The sequence below is a fragment of the Gouania willdenowi genome, chromosome 6 (assembly GCF_900634775.1).
Source record: "Gouania willdenowi chromosome 6, fGouWil2.1, whole genome shotgun sequence".
In the NCBI taxonomy this organism is placed as follows: domain Eukaryota; kingdom Metazoa; phylum Chordata; class Actinopteri; order Blenniiformes; family Gobiesocidae; genus Gouania; species Gouania willdenowi.
In genome coordinates this window covers 63225301-63246339 of record NC_041049.1, presented here as the reverse complement: position 1 = coordinate 63246339, position 21039 = coordinate 63225301, and the positions used below count along the sequence as shown (strand labels likewise).

Below are 21039 nucleotides of genomic sequence, written 5' to 3'. Positions count from 1 at the left end.
CACAATAGCCGCTTAAATAGCCAAGTGTTTTACTGGAATGTGCAGTTTTTGTGTGGATAGCAAAATAAAATTGCTTTGATGATCACTGATCTCCCTCGCAAGAGACATGCCAGTTTTTTGGCTGAAAACAATAATAAGACTGTGTGGATAGCAAAAGAAAATTGCGATGGTGATCACCTTCTCAGAGCAAGGCATGAAGTCTGCGTCTACAGACACGCCCAATCATTCATATGCATGAAGGCCCCAAAACAGCCTGTTTTTAGAAGCATAATTTAAGGGACTTTTCAGAGGCTAAAACTCCAGAAAACAAGCGAGATTGGGAAAATAAACCTCAAATACTATGTTGTTGGGGTTCTTAGAACAAATGGAGATGGGTGAAAAATAGAATAACACTGGACCTTTAAACAATAGAGGTAGGTATGCCTACACAAGTGGACAGTGAGTGAGTAACATTGACCGTGTGAATGTATGTGGACATTTTACCACATCAGGATGTGATATATCTTGAATAACTGTCTCTATGTTGAGTGAGATCGCCCACATGCATGGTTGAAGCACAGCAGGTGGGAGGTGAACATAAAGTACAAAATCACTTCATTCAATGCACAGGATCTCCTTAACAAACCATAAAAAAAAAAATCAATGAATCATGTATAATTAGAATGGGGATGCTTTTAAATAGGAAATAAACATCTCTGTTATTCTTTCATGTCCTTAGCTAGATATTGTCTTTTTTGTATTTGCAGTCATGGGGTATTAATGTATCAGTTTACCACTAACACAATAAAACTGTCCAAAATATCCTAAAATGTGAGTAGTTACCTGTAGTTTTTTTATATAAACCTTGTTTTTTTTCTATGGAATACATTTCCTGAATGGCAGGAATCTCCTCTTTCCTTATCTGGCAACAGTATCTCTGACTCAGCCCCAACTAGCAACAATGATTGGGCCTGAGAGTGAGTCTTAAACCTGCATGACAGCCTGATCAAGGCCATGTTTGTTTGGTCTTGTCTTCTCTTTCATAATTGTAGACAAAAGGCTGACTATAAGGAAAGACCCAATTTTTCCTAAAGAGTAACTCGACCCCTGCTTTCTCCTGACCTGCCAGTAGGAGGGACATTTTTTTTAAAAATGCCTTGATTATGGGCGGGGCTCCTGGGGCAGTTAAGACAAGCCCAGTCTATACTACACAATCTCCTATGAACAATCTGTGCTATGCTAACTAGCTACTCATTACTCAATATAGCTCTCTATTCACTCTTCTCTCAATCCAACCTACTCACCACAGATTGTAGAGCCCACAGGTGCTAGTTTTTATAAAAGGGGCGGGGCTAACAGTGGTCATTTTTGACGCAAGATGGTCCCAAAACGTCACATGATATTGTTCTCAGCCAATAGCAAAAATCAATAGCCGGGTTTCAACCCACAAAGGGCAGTTACTCTGACATTTTACAACTAAATATGACAAATTGAAATACTTTGACTAAAATGTTATTAATAATAATAATAATAATAATAATAATACATCAATTTTATATAGCACTTTTTTGTGACTCAAAACCGCTTTACAGAATACAGACAAATGAAGAAATAACAATACTTTTTTTTTATTTTTTATTGCAAACATGTTAAAATAAAAAATAAGAAAAGCAATTGTAAAAAAGTAGTATGAACAAACAATGAATGGGATCATACAAACAAGCTCTCAAATATTTTCTATATACAGTAAATGTAATGTACATGTTTGAAAAGGAGTGGGAAGAAGAATAAACTTATTTGATCCCACCCCTTCTTCATTTATTCATAATTTTTTATTATCTAAGTTATTAACAAATGTATTTTTAATATGAAATATAACTTTTACAATATGGTTGTACTGTATTCCCATATACATACAGTATATACAAGAAACAACATATGCACACGCGCGTGTGCAAACACCCACATACCCTTAACCAACTATATATAAATATTTACAGGTGAACACATTATTTAGAGAAGAAGAAAAAAAAGGACAAAAAAAAAAAACAACAGCACGTTTTTTAAATAAATAATATAAGCAATAATCTATGTAAATACCTGGTGATTTTCAAAGCCCATCTTCATCCCTGTATCTTGTGAAAATCCTATTTTTATAACCCTTTTTAAACCGTTTCATGTCTGGACATTGCTTAAGTTCCATACTCAGACTGTTCCACAGCTTCACTCCACTTATTGACATACAAAAGCTTTTTGTGGTTGTCTGTACACAAAGGGGGTATGCCAGGGTAACACATTTGTCTGTGACCATTTTTTACAATACCGTTTAGTATGTTCCAGATCCCCTTAGTGTTGTTTTTGTTGTCATCCAATGTTTTTTTTTAATAGTAGTCTTTCTTGCTTTTTCTTATAATACTAGTTAACTTTTTTTATATTTCTTATATCTCTTTCCTGCTTATTCAGTACTGTGCTTTATAAAGTTTATGTAAAGTGTATTTTTCTTTTTGCAGGCATTTTTTAAACCCTTAGTAATCCATAGGCAGGTGTTATACTTTAAGTTCTCATATTGTTTAATTGAACAGTTTCCAAAAATTTGTAAGAATTCATCATATGCAATATCAATATCATCTTCAGTATATATCATATCCCAGTTTTGTGTCATGTAGTCATTTCGTAATGCATTCAAAGCTTCCTCTGTTTTTACTCGTCTGCATTCTATTTTTTTGGATGGTTGATTATTTCTATAGTTGCAGTTATAGACTGAGAAAACTGGTAGATGGTCAGTATTATTGATGATAAATATTCCGCTTACTGTATTATTTACAATTTTGTTAGTGAAGATATTGTCTATCAAAGTGGCACAGTCTGATGTTATTCTGCTAGGTCTGATGATTTGGGCGTATAGGGTCATACTGTACACTAGGGATGTAACGATTAATCGTAAGGCAGTTAAAAATCGATTCATAGGTATCACGGTTGATATCAATTTTCTGAAAATTGAATCGCAGTACTTTTTTTAAACAGCAGCTATATATTTATCCTTCTCTTGTCCAAATGCTGATGCGGCGGGCGGAATCTGCCACTACTTTCTTTCTGGCCGCCTTCTACTCTTAAACATGTTCATAAATGATTCCTTACCCCTTTAGCACCGAGAGAATATCTGTAATATTACGTGAATATCTGTAAAAATCACGTTTTTCTATTAGCTCTGTCTGCTAGCATAGCATCTCTTCTTCACTGCACAGAATATCTGCATGCCAACCGAGCACAGGGTTACTAGCATTATTATGATATGTTAGTACATTGGTCTAAAAAATGTCGACAATAATATCGTTTATCGGCAATAATTTGTGGGACCATATATCGTCCAGCAAAATCTGTTACCAGCACAAGCCTAGCCACCAAAACACAAGAGACAGCTAATAAAAGATAGCATCAATGATTCCCATGGCTGTGTGAAGTTAAATGTCAAGCCACTCCTAGTTATGATCAGAGGAAAAAAACAAGCCTGTTTTCCCATAATGGGTAGTTGCTTTGATATTTCAATAATGCACCAAACGCTGTGGTTGATTGCTTTATAGCAGTGATACAACATAATCATTATACATTATTAAAGGTGGAAAAACAGAGCAATGGAAATCCATTCATTGAGTGCTCACCGAAGGTGGAGGAAACAAATGAACACTGCTTTAAAAAAAAAAACAAAAAAGAAAACCACTATATTTTCACCTTGCATCAACACAGAACAATCAACACAATCCATTAGCGTGCCTCAAAACCAGGATGGGAAATTTATGTAATGGAATATTATAATGTCCCATCAAACGACAATCTAAGCACTTTCACTATTTACAAGTCTTTGGCTTGAGAACAAAATATTGACATTGGAAATTCAAATGCTGACAAAAGCAGTACTTGCTTTTCAGTCTTCATATAAGCCAGTCTGCACTAGTGAGCACAATAGAACTCTTTGTATTAGCGGTGATTGAATAGTCACCTTACCAGTGGTTTTTGAATGCATGTCTTACTATGGCCACGGTTACATGATTAATACATGATCATTCAGTTCATAATTATAGTATAAATAGTTATTCCAAATTAAATTATTCAGAATGAAAGTGTTCGGCTCCGTGTTTACATGAAAATCGTAATATTGAATTGAGGTTTACATGGAAATCGTGTTTATTCAATTCGCTCTGGGGGTTGGGAAGGGTTCTGATTGGACAGGTGCCGAACGTTACGTTCGAAGCCTGTTCCATTTGTCGAGGTCTGTGTGTGTAATAACTGTGTGTCTGTGTGAACATCCTCATGTTTATGCTTCCGTCCATCCACTCTTTTCATTATATCCACATCTTCTAAGGCTCATATTAAATAAATAGTCTCAGCTGGAGTCTGGGCCGCAATCCTGGATTAAGCCGTCACCAGTGCGTCATCGCGGCAAGTCCAGCATGCGCAAATCGACTGGAATTAACTTAAAGGGGACATATCATGCAAAATCCACTTTTTTAGCCCTTAAATGCATTTTGTTGTATATTGAGATTATTTAGAAGTACAGAAATGTTAAAATTAGTCTCTTCTCTTTATATTCTGTTTTGTTCATATTTTTCAATCTGTTTCGATTTTTCGATTCTCTATTACATTTTTCGATTCTCTATTACATTTTTTGAACAATAACGTCACAGTATTTGCAGCGCAACTGCCAAATTAGGACATCGACTCCAGGCTCAACACTTCGAGCAATCCGCCATTTTCATTTCATTTTTTGTAGTTGAAGTTACGAGAGGATAAGTCAAAATGTTCGGTTGTTGGATGTAGTAACCGACACGCTTCATTACACCGTCTCCCAGCATCAGAACCTTTTCAAAGTGCCTGGTTGAGTTTTATTTTTCACGGAAATGTACCCACATCTGTGGGTAAGGCCATTTTTGGGTGCGCGAAGCACTTCAAGGATGACTGCTTCAGCAACCTCCGCCAGTATAAAGAAGGATTTGCCAAAAGACTTTGTCTGATTGAGGGTTCAATTCCTTCTATCTTTGGAGACGACGAACAGAGCACTTCGGTAAGCTGTAAATAACGCTAAAAAGTGTGATGATTAGCAGTTGCACCGTCTTCATATGTTAGTGCTGTGTGCTCGTTTTAGATCCTTGATGATATGGCCTACGTGATTTAATTTAAGTCTAAAGTTTTTATTAGTCATTTCATTTTGCCGTTTTTGTCTCCCAAAAGACTGTATTAAAATGCGTTTCGTGAGGTTAGCTTGGCGCTAGCGTTAGCGCGGTGCTTGTGTTAGCTCACTTGTTAGGGTTCTGCAGGTTCATCATCTTCATTTTCATCTCGCTCCGCCGGGTCCGACTCTGGCTCGAACATGTAAAGCTGGATGGACAAGTATTCTGTTGTTGACATTTTGTAAATAACGTGTGAATAAACATTTTCTGCGCCGCTAGACAATCGTATCTCTTCTACCAAACTACAAAAATGGCCGAACAGGGTGGAGTTGAACCGAGTGTCACCTCTGCAACCTAGAGAGGGGGCGGGGTATGAAGTGTCTCATTTGCATTTAAAGAGACCGTACCAAAATGAGTTGCTCCCAAGCATTGCAGTTCCGCTTTATATAGACCACAACTGTATGATTTATACCTAAAAAGAAAGGATTTAAAAGCATGATATGTCTCCTTTAAAGCGGAATTAAGTTTTTACAAGATAAAGGAATTATTTCATTCCGAATTAAAATCCGAATAAACCAGCTGCCTAATTCAGATTTAAATTTAATTTGGGATTCAATTTTCATTAGGAATTAAGTGTTTACAAGGTCAGTCTAAAGAGGATTTAACTTTTATTCATACAAACGTGGCCTATATTAAAGAATGAAGAATGGTTCATCCATCCATTCATCCCAATTCACTGAACACATATCCCTAAATTGTGTGGACAGAAAAGAGTAGAGAGAAAAGCACAGAAGGCACAAAGATAATCAGCACAATCCCCACAGGAACCCAGGGTTGCTCTCAGAGGCAAACGTATAAGGCCACTAAGGAAAAACCCAAGGGGAATGTTGCTAACAAACATTACATGTTGACTTTTATCGCTCGTCGTATTGAGTCAGTGGTAAATAAGTCACTCCAATGGTGATGGCAAGGGGTTATTGTTCTAAATTTTCTTCAGGATCAATAAAGTAACACAGTAGCCAGAGTCGCCCTACTGCAGTTCAAAAACAGTCCTTTTGTTCAGATTCAACACCCATTCAGTGCTTCAGTGCTTGACCTTTAAATAAACACGATACAGATCAAATGTATTAGTGTTTTGTAGATTATCCATTATTTTCATTTCATTGTTCTACTGTAAATTGTGTCACGGAGCGGAGTATGTGGGTTGCACCCATTGAACAATGAGCCAATTTTTCTCAGAAACTGACAACCAGTCCTTCTGCTGTTGACTATTGATTTGCAGATTTTGTGATTATTAAATAAATATCATAGATTATATACCGAATCTGTGGTTGTTTGTATAGGTATTTGATTCACTGAGTCTAAATAGTCGTTTTAGGTTTGTTTAGTCATTAGAATTCAGTTTTATTGTAGTTCTAGTCATCGAAAAGTACTTTTGGGACAATATCTCAATTCAGTTTTAAAGTACTGTATACCACTTCCATGTAATTGCTGTGTAACTTTAACCTTTCTGTTTTTTCAAATTAGACTACAGTCCAAATATGGTTAACTGAGTCAAATATTGAAATCAATTCTATATTTATATACCAGTGTTTCTCAAATGGGGTAGGTGTACCCCTTAGGGGTACATGATGGCACTACGGGAGGCACTTGAGAAAGAGTGAGAGGGCGTGAGACAGGGAAAATAACAAATGAAATAATTAAAATATGGGGCTTTATAATCTTTTATTTTTTGTAAAAAAGTTGCTGTAATATTTGCACTAAAAATGTAACATGACAATAATATTTTAGGTAAATTTTGATAACTGGTGCCGAGTTCACCAGTCAGCAAAATGTACTACTCCGGGGACACTTAAGGCTTATTTTGCTGACAATTGTTAATTCCTTCCAACTATCCACATTTTAAAGGTCACTGAATTGTTGTTGATGTACACAACGACTGAAGAGGCCGGGAATGTTCTTTGTGCTCAGTTTTCTTCTACAAGGAGGGTGGAGTATTTAGAATAGGTTCAGTGACACAAATATCTCCTTGTTCTTTGTTTTAAGAGTGATTAACTTCCTCTTTTGCAATAGATAAAGAAATACACTGTTGAACCTTTTTTTAAAAAACTGGTATCAATGTAAAATAAAATTCATTCTCACCCAGTGTTGAATGGATCTATTGTTTGGTCTAATGCTACCAATAATTTCCTCTTTTTTTTTTTTTTTTTCATTTTTATTTTAAGCAAAAAATAATGAACTTTAAAACTCTGTCTCACAACGTTTTCCATTAAGAAAACAAAGACACAAAATGGGAAATAGGAAATCTTACAAAAAAGCTGACAACTTTCAAACAACATGAACATGCAGCTGATTGAAGACAAAGTGCACAGAAAATCATCAAAATGCCTTGGAATGAAACTCCCTCAGAGGTAAGAAATTAATATTATTCTGGGCATTCCTGGCATAAATTACTTGTTATGAGTTGCATTTGCATGGCATTAACAAATAATGGTATGGAAATTCTTTTCCATGTCCATATCTCCTAAATCAGGGGGGGAAGTCATAAGAAAGGCCAGAGAAAAATACATCAAAAAAGTTTTAGATAGGATTTCCGAATAGATTGAGCAGCCTATGGGGTAAGAAGGAGTAAAGGCAGGTACAGTATGTACTAAGGCTTTGAAATCTCTCTTGTGTGGAAAATTAATGAGGCAACGTGAGGGACAGCACCACAGCTACCCTTTAATTTCTGTGTCAAACACGAATATCTCAAATGAAACAAACAGATAGCGGGAAATGCACCAGGTCTCCAAGCACCTGCTTTTTGCAGGGAAAAAGAGGCCTGACCTATTTTTCTCATTGAATGAAAATGAGCTACGCCGCAGGATTGCTTGAATCTTAAATGGAGCAAGACTCTACATTAACTTTCTAAGGTCACTTGTCATGTAGGTCAAGTAGGGCAACCCTCTACTTCCCACATGGCAAGTTAAGATTTTGTTTAGCTAATCAAAACAGATACTTTTTCCCTCAATTTCAAAGTTAAAAACATATTATCTGAAGGTTATCTTCATAATAAAGGAAATTGGTGATATAATACACTCTATGAACAAAGAACTGTAGAAATAATGCTTTTTTGTTGTAAATGGTAAATGGACTTGATTTTATATAGCGCTTTATCCCCACACTGAAGCAGTCTCAAAGCGCTTTACATATCAGCTCATTCACCCAATCACTCTCACATTCACACACCAGTGGGACAGGACTGCCATGCAAGGCGCTAGTCGACCACTGGGAGCAACTTAGGGTTCAGTGTCTGGCCCAAGGACACTTCAACACATAGTCAGGTACTGGGATCGAACCCCCAACCTCTCGATCAGAAGACGACCCACTACCACCTGAGCCATGGTCGCCCAGTTGTCTATTTTATTTTATCTTATACAAATGATTCAGCAGACTAAATATCACTGAGCTTATTGATTAAAGTCAAACAACCATACCCCACCATGACTGGATCGGTACCGGTCTGTGGACCACTTTGTACCCAAAAAGATGACTGCTATGAAATCTTGAATCAATCGCAGGTGCAGTGCAGAGGTAAGGCACCTCCTCCTGTGTCTATCAATCCCAGTCTATGGACAGAAATGTTCGATACGAAAGAGAAAGAGTGGAAGCTAAGGCTGCAACGATTAGCCGACATAATCCATAAAGTTGAATACAAAAATATGTCGACAGATTTCATAACGTCGACGCGTTGTTTCATTTTGTAAACAAAGGATAATAACCAGCGTACGGCCACTTCCTGGTGCAGGTCTTTACATGAACTGCAAGGGGCAGTACCACTCCTACCTGACTGTTTAAATGCTGGAAATTGAAAAATACAAGCAAGGAAGAATGGCGGACCAAACTGTTGAAGACACCCGAAAAGCTTCGACCTAAAGTTTCTAAAGTGTGGGAACATTTCAGCGAAGATAAGACAGAGCGACATGTTAGATGTAAACTATGTGAGGTACAACTGGCTTTCCATGGTAGAACCCCGCAGCCGGTGCGACACGTTCTTCATGTCCAGCGGAAAGGTGAGATCATAAATAACGATATCTCAAAAATCTTTAATTTTAATCACATGCAAATTTGTTCGCTAGCCAACAAACGATGATTGAAATAGTTTTTACTTTTGTTTTACGCCTACCTGTCAGAAAACAACGGAAGTAGCTTGCTAAGTTAGCAAACGCTACTTCAGATACGTTTGCGCATAACTGACTTCACTAAACCTGCTTTGAATTAAAATACCTTGTTTTCTGCTTATACGAGCATTAATTATGAACAATAAAATGCTTTCATCTACTATAAATTGTGAACTAATTTACTTTTTTTTTTAATTGTGCTCCTAAGCAAAGGTGTTTGGATGAGTTTGTCATGAGAAGAAGTTCATGCACTCCCCAAATGGCTGAAGTACTAACAGAGAGCATCCTGAACATGATAGTCATTGATATGAGACCAATATCCATGATTGAGGATGATACAGAACTTCCATCCAGACTAAACCTTACCATGCACAACTCTGTAGTTGGTTTACAGGTCTTACCACCAACACCTGCAAGGCAGTTTAGCAACATCTTTTGTTACTTTATTTACAAAGTGTTTCTGTTATGAGTAGTTGTTCAAGACCACATGCATTTTTTATTGTGATAATTTTTCATGTTAAAAAAATACGACAATTTTAAATGCATTTTTTTTTGTCCTATCATTGTTTTATTTCCTTTCTGTAAAACATGCTGTCAGAGCATAACAGGGTCACTTTCACAGGTGTGAGGATTTAAGCCGGTGGGTTAAAATAATGATTCAAAAATATGTGCTTCAAAACAAAAAATAATCGTGATTAGTCGATTAACCAAAAAAATAATTGATAGATTAGTAAAATACAACAATAATCTTTAGTTGCAGCTCTAAAGCGCATTTTGCTCCTGCTCTAGACAGGGGCCGTGGACTCCTCGGTCCAAAAATCCCGGTCTCAGAGATGGAGGTCTCGGTAACTAGCACAGCAGTTTGAGCCGGGCCCAGCACCTCTGCTCCGACTGAGCTGTGAATACATTCATTTTCTTTAGACTTGCCACGTCAGGCAAGTTACAAGTTAAAGGTAATGCCAGACAACAACTATAACTTGCCAGTGGCCGGCGGGAAAGCGTTACCCTGGATTTCAACTGGATGCGTTTAGCGGCCCCGAAACTGCCGCGCAATTTGCTATCTGGTAATCCCCACCGCCTCTGGTTTTGCTGCGTATCTGTTGCAGCAAGGACGAGGAAGATCCGGCTAATTCATGTGTAATCACGCGATATATACTGTATATATGTGATTCAGCGATGGATAAATGCAATACTTATATGTGAAACACGATTTCAAAAGTGCTCGCATCAGGCCAAACATGGTATCGACGGAAAGGTCTGGTCCCCACTCCCAGAGTCCAAAAAGGAGTCGGAATTAAAAAACGCATCATTTTCGGCCCGAAAATGTGGTATCAGCGGACAGGTTTTATTCCTGAGTCCGAATACGTGCTCGGTTTTCGGATAGAGTCCAAAATGGGCCCGGATGCATGGAAATACGATCCGCCTTGAACACAGAGTATTTCATTCTGAAAATAATCCGGATATTTTATTCTGTGTCTATGCACTACTTCCTGTCCCGCACAGTCTTATTCTCGTTAAAATGCTGCAGCACAGTCTGTTGAAGCCTGTTGAGTCACCAAAGCTATCCTGTGCAGCAGAACTCTGATTCAGTAACTGCTTCATTGCTGATTTGTGGCAGGACAGGGGGTCTCTAAGCCCCACAGGCTTTACAGGGGGCGACACATCAATGGCAGACCGGGAGCTGCCCTGCTCCCTGACTCTTCTTCAGAAGAACAACATGAGTGACAAAAACACACATATTAGAACCTTTTTTGTGAGAAATAATATTTGACTCCCATAGCTGTCAGTGCCATATCAGAGGGGAAAAACTATTTCTATAGTTAACGTAATAGCTAGCATAGCATAGATTGTTCTTTCGTGGTTTTATAGTTTAGACTGGGCATGTTTTAACTACTCCAGGAGCCACGCCCATAATCGAGGCAATTTTAGAATTTCCCCCCAGTGGCATGTCAGCAAAAACCTGGGGTTTAGATACTCTTTAGAGATTATAGACCTAAGAGAGAAAGACTTTTGTGTCCTGGGATGCATTATCTATAAGTAAATCATAAAGGCAGTGTTGACATGCATCTTATGCCCACCTGGTTAGATAATATTAAATTCAGGTTGTTCATTTGTTTCTGTGGCCACAAGTTTCTTCCAACATAATACATGCCAATTTTTATCAGCTTTAGTGTGAAGACTATACCTGTGAGTGTGAAACTGAGTAGATGATGGGCAGGTAGTTACAGATAACCTACTTAGTCCATTAGAAGCTCTCACTGCTGTGGAATCAATCCCAGCATGACATAGAATGCAGGTTAGTGTCTTGGCTTTGTCTGTTCAGTGTGCAGTTCTGTGTGATGCGTGTGTGCTAAAGCAGTGTTTCTCAAATGGGGGTACGTGTACTCCCAGGAATACACGATGGCACTACAGGTGGCACAGAGAGAGAGAAAGAGAGAGAGAGAGAGAGTGTGAGGAAAATTAACAAATAAAGTGTCCCAACCCAGGCATGATATGAAAGGAAATTATAAAAATTATAGAAATAAATCTTTTCAGGGGGCACTAAATAAGGGTTTTTCAACCTTGGGGTTGGGACCCCATGTGGGGTCACCTGGAGTTTAAAAGGGGTCGCCTGAAATTTCTGAATAATTTAAATAGATTTTTTTTAATATTTTTTCATTATTATTCTTAATTAAAAAAATAAATAAAACAGCACACAAACTTAAACCACTGTATTTCTATATGTTCACTTTGTGAAATATAAATCTAGTTCAACTAAAATGCAGTAAAAAAAACAAAACAATATATATATATATACCTGTCTATCTGAGCTCAAAAACTACGATACAGGCGATATTGTCATTTTCTATGTTGCCAAAATAGAAAACTCTATTAATCTTGAATCACAATATATTGTCCAGCCCTAATCCCAAATCTTTCCAAACAGCAGAGATACCAGTGCCAGCGTTGGTAGTTTCCTATCTCCAGCTGTAGAGAGTCTGAAGAGCCGAGAGTTCTTCAAAGTCAGGCCCTGATTGGGCAATGATTAACCATAAGCACTTGACTCTTGACTCATTTCATCTCTTAGGAACTGAAGGTAAGAGTAATCAGGAATGGCTGGGTCCCTTTAGAAAGGGAGCAGGATTTAGGACCCTCTGTAGCTGCTTTTTGGTGCCTTAAAATGACTTATTTTAACCACTTAAGATAACATTTACTGTATCAACTGGGCCTTGGTGCTTAGTGCTGTAGTCTCACCACAGCATTTTAGGTTTGATGGTGATCGATTGGATGTTTCTTTGTAAATATTGCATAACCTGACTGTAGCTATTTCAAGCTACTTACAGTAACTGTGGGTGAATCTACCATTGTTGTGTTTTCTCTAGAAAAAGCACACATTCTGTGTGGACCAATAGCAGAATGTGAGTCTGGTTTTTCATGATCTTGAGAAGGTTCACTGGTAACTATTGCTTTTATTTAGAATTCAAAAGTATGATTAAAGTAACAGCCATCATTAGGAAATAAAAAGGAAAATCACACGTGCATCTATCTAAAGTCCCTGCTTATGCTGTTCAGAATGCATCTCAACCCCACACTGACAATAAAATAAAGGGCCTACGATTTTACTTGATTGCGGAAAACAGACGGAAAAAGCGGACTTCATATTCTGAAACGGAAAGAAAAATCAATCATGACCCACTTCTTTCTCTCTCTCTCTCTCTCTCTCTCTCTCTCTCTTTATTTAAAACCAGGCCCCAGCATGACACAGAAATGCCTTACATGCATGTTGTTTTGGAATAATATCATGCATTTACACACTTTCACCGGAAAATGGGTGATTGAATTAAATGTGTGACAAACTGACAAATATGTCCGATTTTGCCAATAGTTCTGCATAAAGCATCTAACTTTGTGCTATTCTGTGATTGAAAATGCATGCGGGGCTTCATCTTAAGTGTGTTTTGAATGTGTTGAGATAATTATGACTGCATTTAAATCTGAAAGGGCTCTGGTACAAAGACAGGTCTACGATCTACAGCTGCACGTCATTTTGTGCAAAACTTGAGGGTATTTACTATTTCGCCAGTTAAAGGTTTTACAAATATGTTTTGGGACCATGTCATGCATTACATGGCATTTCTCCCGTTAAACGAGAGCTGAGGATCGAGCAGTGTAACGAGCGTCGCTCTTGCAACGTAAACTCAAGTGAATAACCGTCCTGTTTACGTTAATTCTGTGACAGTAGCCAGTAGAGTCACCTAAACGGAAATACTGCACATCTGTTACAGTGAGTTACTGAAGAACTGATGTACAGTACATCACATGGTTTAGTGGTGTACCCTCATAATCCATATTGATTGAAACAGTACGCAGTGCCATTTTGCCCGCAATTTAGCAAAGAATCCCCCAAAAATCTTGTTCCACGGACCAAAAACTGCCGTCAACAACTTAGTATTTTCCAGACATAATGTACATATACATTTCTTGAGAAACTGTGCAACTATCAAACTTCTATTGTACTTCAGTTTGTTTTTAAGGTTTTCTTTTGTGTAATATTTACAGGCTGTTAGGAGCTGAATAAACCCGTAGTTTCCATACATCTGTCTTCTTCTTTCTGTAATAGCAAAATATTTCAATCTTTTCTGAAAAAGAAAAGGGTGAGCTTTTCCTTTATTTGCGCTGCGCATTTTAATCTATAGAAATATCAAAGTTCTAAATACATTTTTTCCCATGGCCCCCAATTGTTTTTAAAATGCCCCCATGTTTTAGACTTTAGTGCAGACAGCGGGACCAAACCTGGAAACAACTAAGAAGAAAAATGAATGGATGTGAAGAACACATTCCAGCAAAAAAAAAAAACCATGAACTTGCGTAAATACCTTGAAAGATGGGACAGAGAATGTACCTTCCTGAAGAAAAGCAGGATGGGTCACAGATACACATTCTGTAAAATTTGTAACTAAGTGTAAAGTCTGCAACAAACGTGTATAATAAGTCATTAGTGAATACCAGAGAACCACATGAGTGAGCATGAGAAATTAAAAGAACATATGTAATGAAAATAAAATGTAAATGTCCAACTTAAAAAAAAGCAATGTGAAATGAACAGTAAATATACAATGTGATGACTTGTATATTGAATTGTAAGTATATTAAATTTAAAAAATGTGCTTCATATACACTTTTTTCATTTTTCATTTAGGCTATATTATAATAATGTAGGAATGTTCACAGCATTTCAGTGTCAACAAAGGTAGGCCTACCAGACTCTAATCACCTAATTGTATTTAGTAAGTGATTGACCAGTGGCTATTTTAGATTTGTTGTACACTTGTCAGGGATCTGGAGTTTGGTAGGGGTGGTGGGATTGCTCGTAGCGGGCGCCAGAAAATTTCCCATATTTTCAAATCCAAAACTTGACAGGTATAGGTCAGAATGCCAGGGACTGGAACAGGATTCACTGTGCTAGGTAACTGATCCAGTAACTGGTGCCAGGCATCAACCCTACCCCCGGTGCCCTGCTGCACTACAGCACTCAGGGGCCGTGCTCTACAGCCCAGCCTGGAGCTAGAGATGGAAAACAGGTAAATAAGTAAACAAATGGGCAAAAGGGCTGGACCATCTACATATTTCATACATGAAGCTGGGAAGCAGATGAAGGTGAGCACATTGATGTTGAACTTGGCTCAATTATTAGCCATTATTAGGATGTTATTAAGTAACCAGAGGCTGCTACAGCTACTCCAGAATGAATCAACTAATAATAATATTAATAATATTAATAATGCATTGGATTTTATATAGCACTTTATCATAGACACTCAAAGCGCTTTACAGAATTAAGAGATTATTCTTTCACTCCACACTTAGTGGTGGTAAGCTACTATTGTAGCCACAGCTGCCTTGGGGCAGACTGACGGAAGTGAGAATGCCATAGTGCGCCATTAGCCCCTCTGACCACCACCAACACTCACTCACACACTACATTCATATTAGGCAATGTGGGTGAAGTGCCTTGCCCAAGGACACAATGACAGATACCATTGGGGTGACTGCCACCTCACTGTGGCACCTGGAATTATCAGTGGTCCCCATCCAACTACTAACCAGGCCCAGACCTGCTTAGCTTCAGAGATCTAACAATTGGGCAATGACAGGCTGGTGTGGCCACAAAACTAATGCAGTGGTTCTCAACTTTTTCAGCCTGCGACCCCCGTGAAAAACATTTGGAGTTTTATAGACTGACAAAAGGTAGAACAAACCAAGGAGAACAATGTCAAAAGTTATCAGAGGAAAGGAGGCGCTTGTGGTTAGTGAAGTTAAACCAGGACCTACGAGGCAAAAAACTGGACAACATCCAAATTAGTTCGGCCCATTTCTTGTCAAGCTAATGCATGTGGCATTATTGACTTATTATAACCACATTTCATAGCCTGCTACAGTAGTAACAGTTGTTAAAATGTAGAGCTAAAATGTGCTGTATTTCTCATTGTATTCCAGGTAAAAGGTCTGACCTTTATCAAAAGGATGACTTACATTGTGTTAGGGTTAAAACCAGGTAGTTGATCATATCAGGATACGCAATAAATGGAAGAATCTCCGGGTTGTCATTGATCCAAGACGAGGGAGCCAACTCGTATGGATCTGCACCACCAATAAACCCTAACTTTTCCAAGTCCTTCCCTGTGTGCCTTTGCATCTATAACAGGAGCTTTTCAGTGGTTTCGGACATTTATCCATCACAGTGTTTACATCTGAGTGTCTCCAATATGGCCGCGCATCCTGGTTACTGCCCAGAACGTGACATTGGTGAAAAAACCCTCTATTGCTTTTTGGGCCATTGTCTATAGTCATCTTCTTAAAGATGGTAAAACGGGTAAATAAGTAAACAAGTGGCCAAAAAGGCTGGATCATCTACATTATTCATACATGAAGCTGGGAAGCAGATGAAGGTGAGCACATTGATCTTGAACTTGGCTCAGTTATTAGCCATTATTAAGATGTTATTAAGTAGGCCTTTTACAAAAACATAGTTATTATGATTATGAATACCGTTCAAACTAATTGGTTGGATTCGCTGGTGATGCTCAGGCTGGATTTTGTGAATCAGACCAAGAGTAAAGAAATATATCCTGACAGCAGAATGAAACCAGACAGGACAGTCTGTGATTTAACACAACAGGCCACCAAACATACATACATGCAGGGTATGTGACATTAGGCTGTTTCACTGGCATCTACCATTCATGAAACATGGTGTTCTTCCCTAAATGTCTCCCATTCACACACACACACACACACACACACACACACACACACACACACACACACACACACACACACACACACACACACACACACACACACACAGGTGAGAGCTGTGGCCTGCCTGTGTTTGCCAGAACATACATGTTGTTTTATCACGGAACCAGAAGTTGAACACCTCGAGCCACGTACAGCCTGGCTTAAAGGCACTAAGGCAGGTGCACTAGTCTGCAGAGGAAGCCTTTCTATTGTGTCACTATCAGGAGCCGTACAGCATCGCCCTGACGCCGCTGTGCGGCCATGGAAACAGCCTGATACACACACACAGACACACACACACTCTGGCTCTTACCGTGTTGGCCTCACTCATTGTTTCCCATGGTTAGGCTCCTCCACACAATGCTTTATTCCTGTCTCTGTCTCTGTCTCTGTCTCTCCTCTCTCGCTCATCCCCATGTCATGTTTCTTCGCTGCAGCAGAACAAAGTCACGCCCCCTCCACCACCGGCGCCTACTGACGTCATCACGCTCACGCCCTCCGCTGCAATGACAGCTGTGAGCCACCAGAGGCCGCTAGAGCTACACCAGAATGAGAGTCAACTACTAATGCAGTGGTAGCCCGCGATCCCCTAAATATACAGGGTTGGGGTCAACTACATTTATAGAATTACGTTTTAAATTACCCGTGTTCAATTGCAATTCAATTCCGATTACAGCTACCAGCATGTTTTCGAATTATAAACAACTTACAATTATTTTCTATCCTCATAAAGTCAATTATGACGTTCGATATTACTTGAGTTCAATTACAATTAATCGCATATACTGAAATAAAACCTAATAAAAGTTAACTTTCCTCTTGTGTTAGCTTTCTGTTAGCATCTATTATAATAACAGGTCCTAAATTAGCTGTAAAATACACTAAAATCAAATATCTGTCATCTAATTTCTTTCCGATCTATTGGTTACCTTGTTAGGCTTCCTAATCAATGAAAATGTATGAATTAATATTATTGGTGCGGGTGTCTCAGCCTTTTTTGTGTCAGTATAGCCCTCGATTTATATTTTTTTAAATGGTAAAATGTGGGAAAGCTTCATATGACACATATTTTCATAATTAACTACATATGTGTAGAACTGTACACATAGAACTGTAACATGGTTCCCCAGTTTTGCGTTAAATTATAATTGACAATTTCTATAGAATTTGCACGGCAATTACAATTACAAGGTCAATTATATGAACTGAATTTAATTTTAATTACGATTACGACAGCAACAGATTCTTTAAATTACAATTATAATCACACCATAACTGTAATTAATGATCAATTATGTGATTACAATTATAATTGACCCCAACCCTCCCCCTTAATATATTGTCATCCATTTCCTTGAACATTATGACGTTATTGCTTAGTGCAGTGGTTCTCAAACTTTTCAGCCTGTGACCCCCAAAATTAACGTTCCAAAGACCAGGGACCCCCACTGTAGCTGAAGGTGGTTGAACACAGACATGAACATTGAAGAACAGTCATGTGGAGACAGGGTCATCTATAACGGGAATAAAGGGGAGAGATTTTTGGGGTCCATCAATAAAGTCAGGAGAATGATGGTCCATTGTTCTATGAATCTGTGATAACCACATTTATTTATCTGAATAATATCCACTCTTGTCCACAAAGTCTAATATTATTTGGGCCATATAATATAGTCATCTTAAATAAGTACATTCTTGTTTTAATCAGAAATACAATGGGTTACTTAAAAGTGATCAAAAATGGTGAAAAAGGGATTTTAAAAACCACAGAATTTGGTTAAAAGTTGCAAATTAGAGTGATTTTTTTTTTTAATCGCCCCAAAATTGCAAATGAAAAATTTTGGAGCTGAAGTAGTGCTGTCAGATTATAGGGAACTAGACTTACTTAGTAAATGTTTGAACACACACACACACACGCACACACACACACACACACACACACACACACACACACACACACACACACACACACACACACACACACCATCATAAAGAGGGGGTCGAGGAAGGGCACTGAAGATAATGATTTTTGGAGCCAGGAGTCCCAGCCACACCATCCTGCAAGACCAGCCAAATTGTGAGGAATGGTGGGTCATACCCCCACCCACCCTGGACTCTGAACTGATGGAAACACCATAAAGACGAGTCAGATGGTTTGATGTCTCATAGCATCCTCAATCGAGCTTATAGCTTTACATGTATCAGGGTCATCGACTAATAAATCTAGTCATCTGTTTGAGGTGATTAAAGTAATTATGTCCAGGTCATTGGAAACACCAGCATTAAAAGTTTGACGCTCGCAGTGCTGAGTCATGTGTGTGTGTGTGTGTGTTTTTTTTTTTATGAAACCAGAACTTTAACTGGTTTCAGTGAGATTAATTTTGTCCTCTTTTTGAACAGTATGTTAAGTTGAGGTTTCGTTTATTCAGAGAAGGTTTTTCAGGAAACAAATTTATTTTTTGCAATCAGCAGAACACCACTGACGAAGACTGGCAGTTCAGTCAAGATGACTTTAGTCAAATTCTTTATTAGCATGCATTTTAGATTTGGCGGTAAGGCTGTGTTCTGGTACCTCTCTGCGATTCCGGCAGCTGCGTGAAAAAGGAGCTCCCCCTTGCTCTTCCATGAGCTATATGGAGAGGCATAAGCAGAGAGAGCGGTCAGCAGGACCCCCTGGAACAGAAGCATAGACATTAAATGCAAAAAGAAGACACTTTTTAATTCGACAGGGTTGCTAGGCATTTGTGAACGAAGCGCGCCAAAGTAGGCATGTTTGCAGTGGTTTAAATACAGCGCCAAGACTAACTCTAACCAATGGGAAGCATAGAACAGCATAGATCAGATTAACTGAATTAGGGAATGGCTGCTGTCAGCTAGTGGGGATGGCTAAAGGCTCAAATAGACTCCACGCATAAAGGACAGCTTACATACCCGGGCGCACCGCAGCCTAGTAGTTTCCATTAAAATCCTACATTTCCCACAATCCTTAGAGCTTCTCTGTAGTCCTTGTACTCCTGGGACGTGTTTTAAAGGTGTCGGTACTTTCGTGGCTCGTCTGCCAGTCTCTCCTCTAAACTCGTGTTCATAGTTCCTGCTCAGTTTCACCAACTGGTGAAATTCAGGTCGGTGTCACATTTAATGTTGGTCGATACATTGCCGAGCAGTGTTTTGTGTGACACCAGTTATGAGGAGAAGTCGTAAAATCTGAGCTTTGCATTTAATTGGCCTGGCAGACTTCTCGTGGACACCGCACGGACTCCGCTTTGTGGGTGTCCGCCCGAGTATGTTTGAGCAATAACTTGACTTCTGTCACGTGCCTGCCTGAACTAACACGATGCTCATTTTGACAGTCGAAACATGTCGGGAGATAAAAATTTCCTGAAAAGACTTGTTTGAAAAAACAGAACCAGAGCTTCCATCAATCATAATTGGAACATCCCACACTGCAGGACCTCATTTGGTCAGTCTGCCTTCATCTATAAAAGTGCTCAGCGGTGGAATCCACAACTAGCGGAACTCAAAACCATAATCACATTTTAAAATGTTCACATAGGCACAAAATTGTACCTATTTGTAAATTGCTATGTGTGTATATGTTGATGTTTTTATAATCTTTGTATTGTACGTGGGTCAGTTTTATTGTTCTGACTTTATGCCACTGTAGTATAGAAAGGCCCAACCAAGGACAAGATATATTGCGAGGTTTCGTTATCGATTCACTGGCGCCAAACATTGATTGATTTATTTATTTAATTTAATTTATTTTTTTATTCATTTATTTTAATTGCAACATACAAGACATGACGGAAGCAATATATATATAAATGATACACAGAGATAATGCAGTACATACACAGTACAATGAGACAATAGGTGAGAAGTGGATATTTACAAATTTACACTGTCTGTGTGCGTGTGCGTGTGTGTCTGTTTGTGTGCGAAGAAGAGCCACTGTGCAGTATACACTTTGTTTTAATTGGCTGTCAATCATGTGAGATTGATTGACAATGTTTTGTAATTCCTGTGAAACGGAGCCAATAAAATCTGAACTTCTTCAGTGACACAGACATCGTAATGTATCGCGGATGAAATTTCCCGCAATATATCGATTATCGCACAATTGATGTATCGTGATAATATCATTACACTGGGAAAAATAAATAAATAAAAAATAATGCGATATATCGTATGGAGAGCTTCCTGGCGATGCCCAGCCCTAATGTGCATCACATCAGCTGCAAACTTATTTTGTATCTATGTCGAATTGGATTGTCCCTGTCAAATAAATGAATGAATGAATAAATACATAGAACTTTAACTTTACAAATATATAATTTTTTTTTTTTTTTTTCAGGGAACCCCAATAAATGGTCCGCCGACCCCAGGTTTAGAACCGCAAACTGAATTATCAATCTATCTATCTAATTTCTATTCATTTCCATAGCCCAGCGGTT

At 38.5% G+C, this 21039-nt stretch overlaps 1 protein-coding gene across 2 annotated transcripts in view; it reads right to left on the bottom strand.

Annotated features, from left to right (window-relative positions):
* otud7a (OTU deubiquitinase 7A) overlaps positions 1 to 17023 on the bottom strand; it is a 57990-nt gene extending 40967 nt beyond the window's left edge. For both annotated transcript variants that reach the window (XM_028451240.1, XM_028451242.1), the window contains exon 1: positions 16899 to 17023. The gene's annotated coding sequence lies outside the window, so the exon portion shown is untranslated. The remainder of the gene's footprint in view (positions 1 to 16898) is intronic.
* Between the last annotated feature and the right edge of the window lie 4016 nt (positions 17024 to 21039).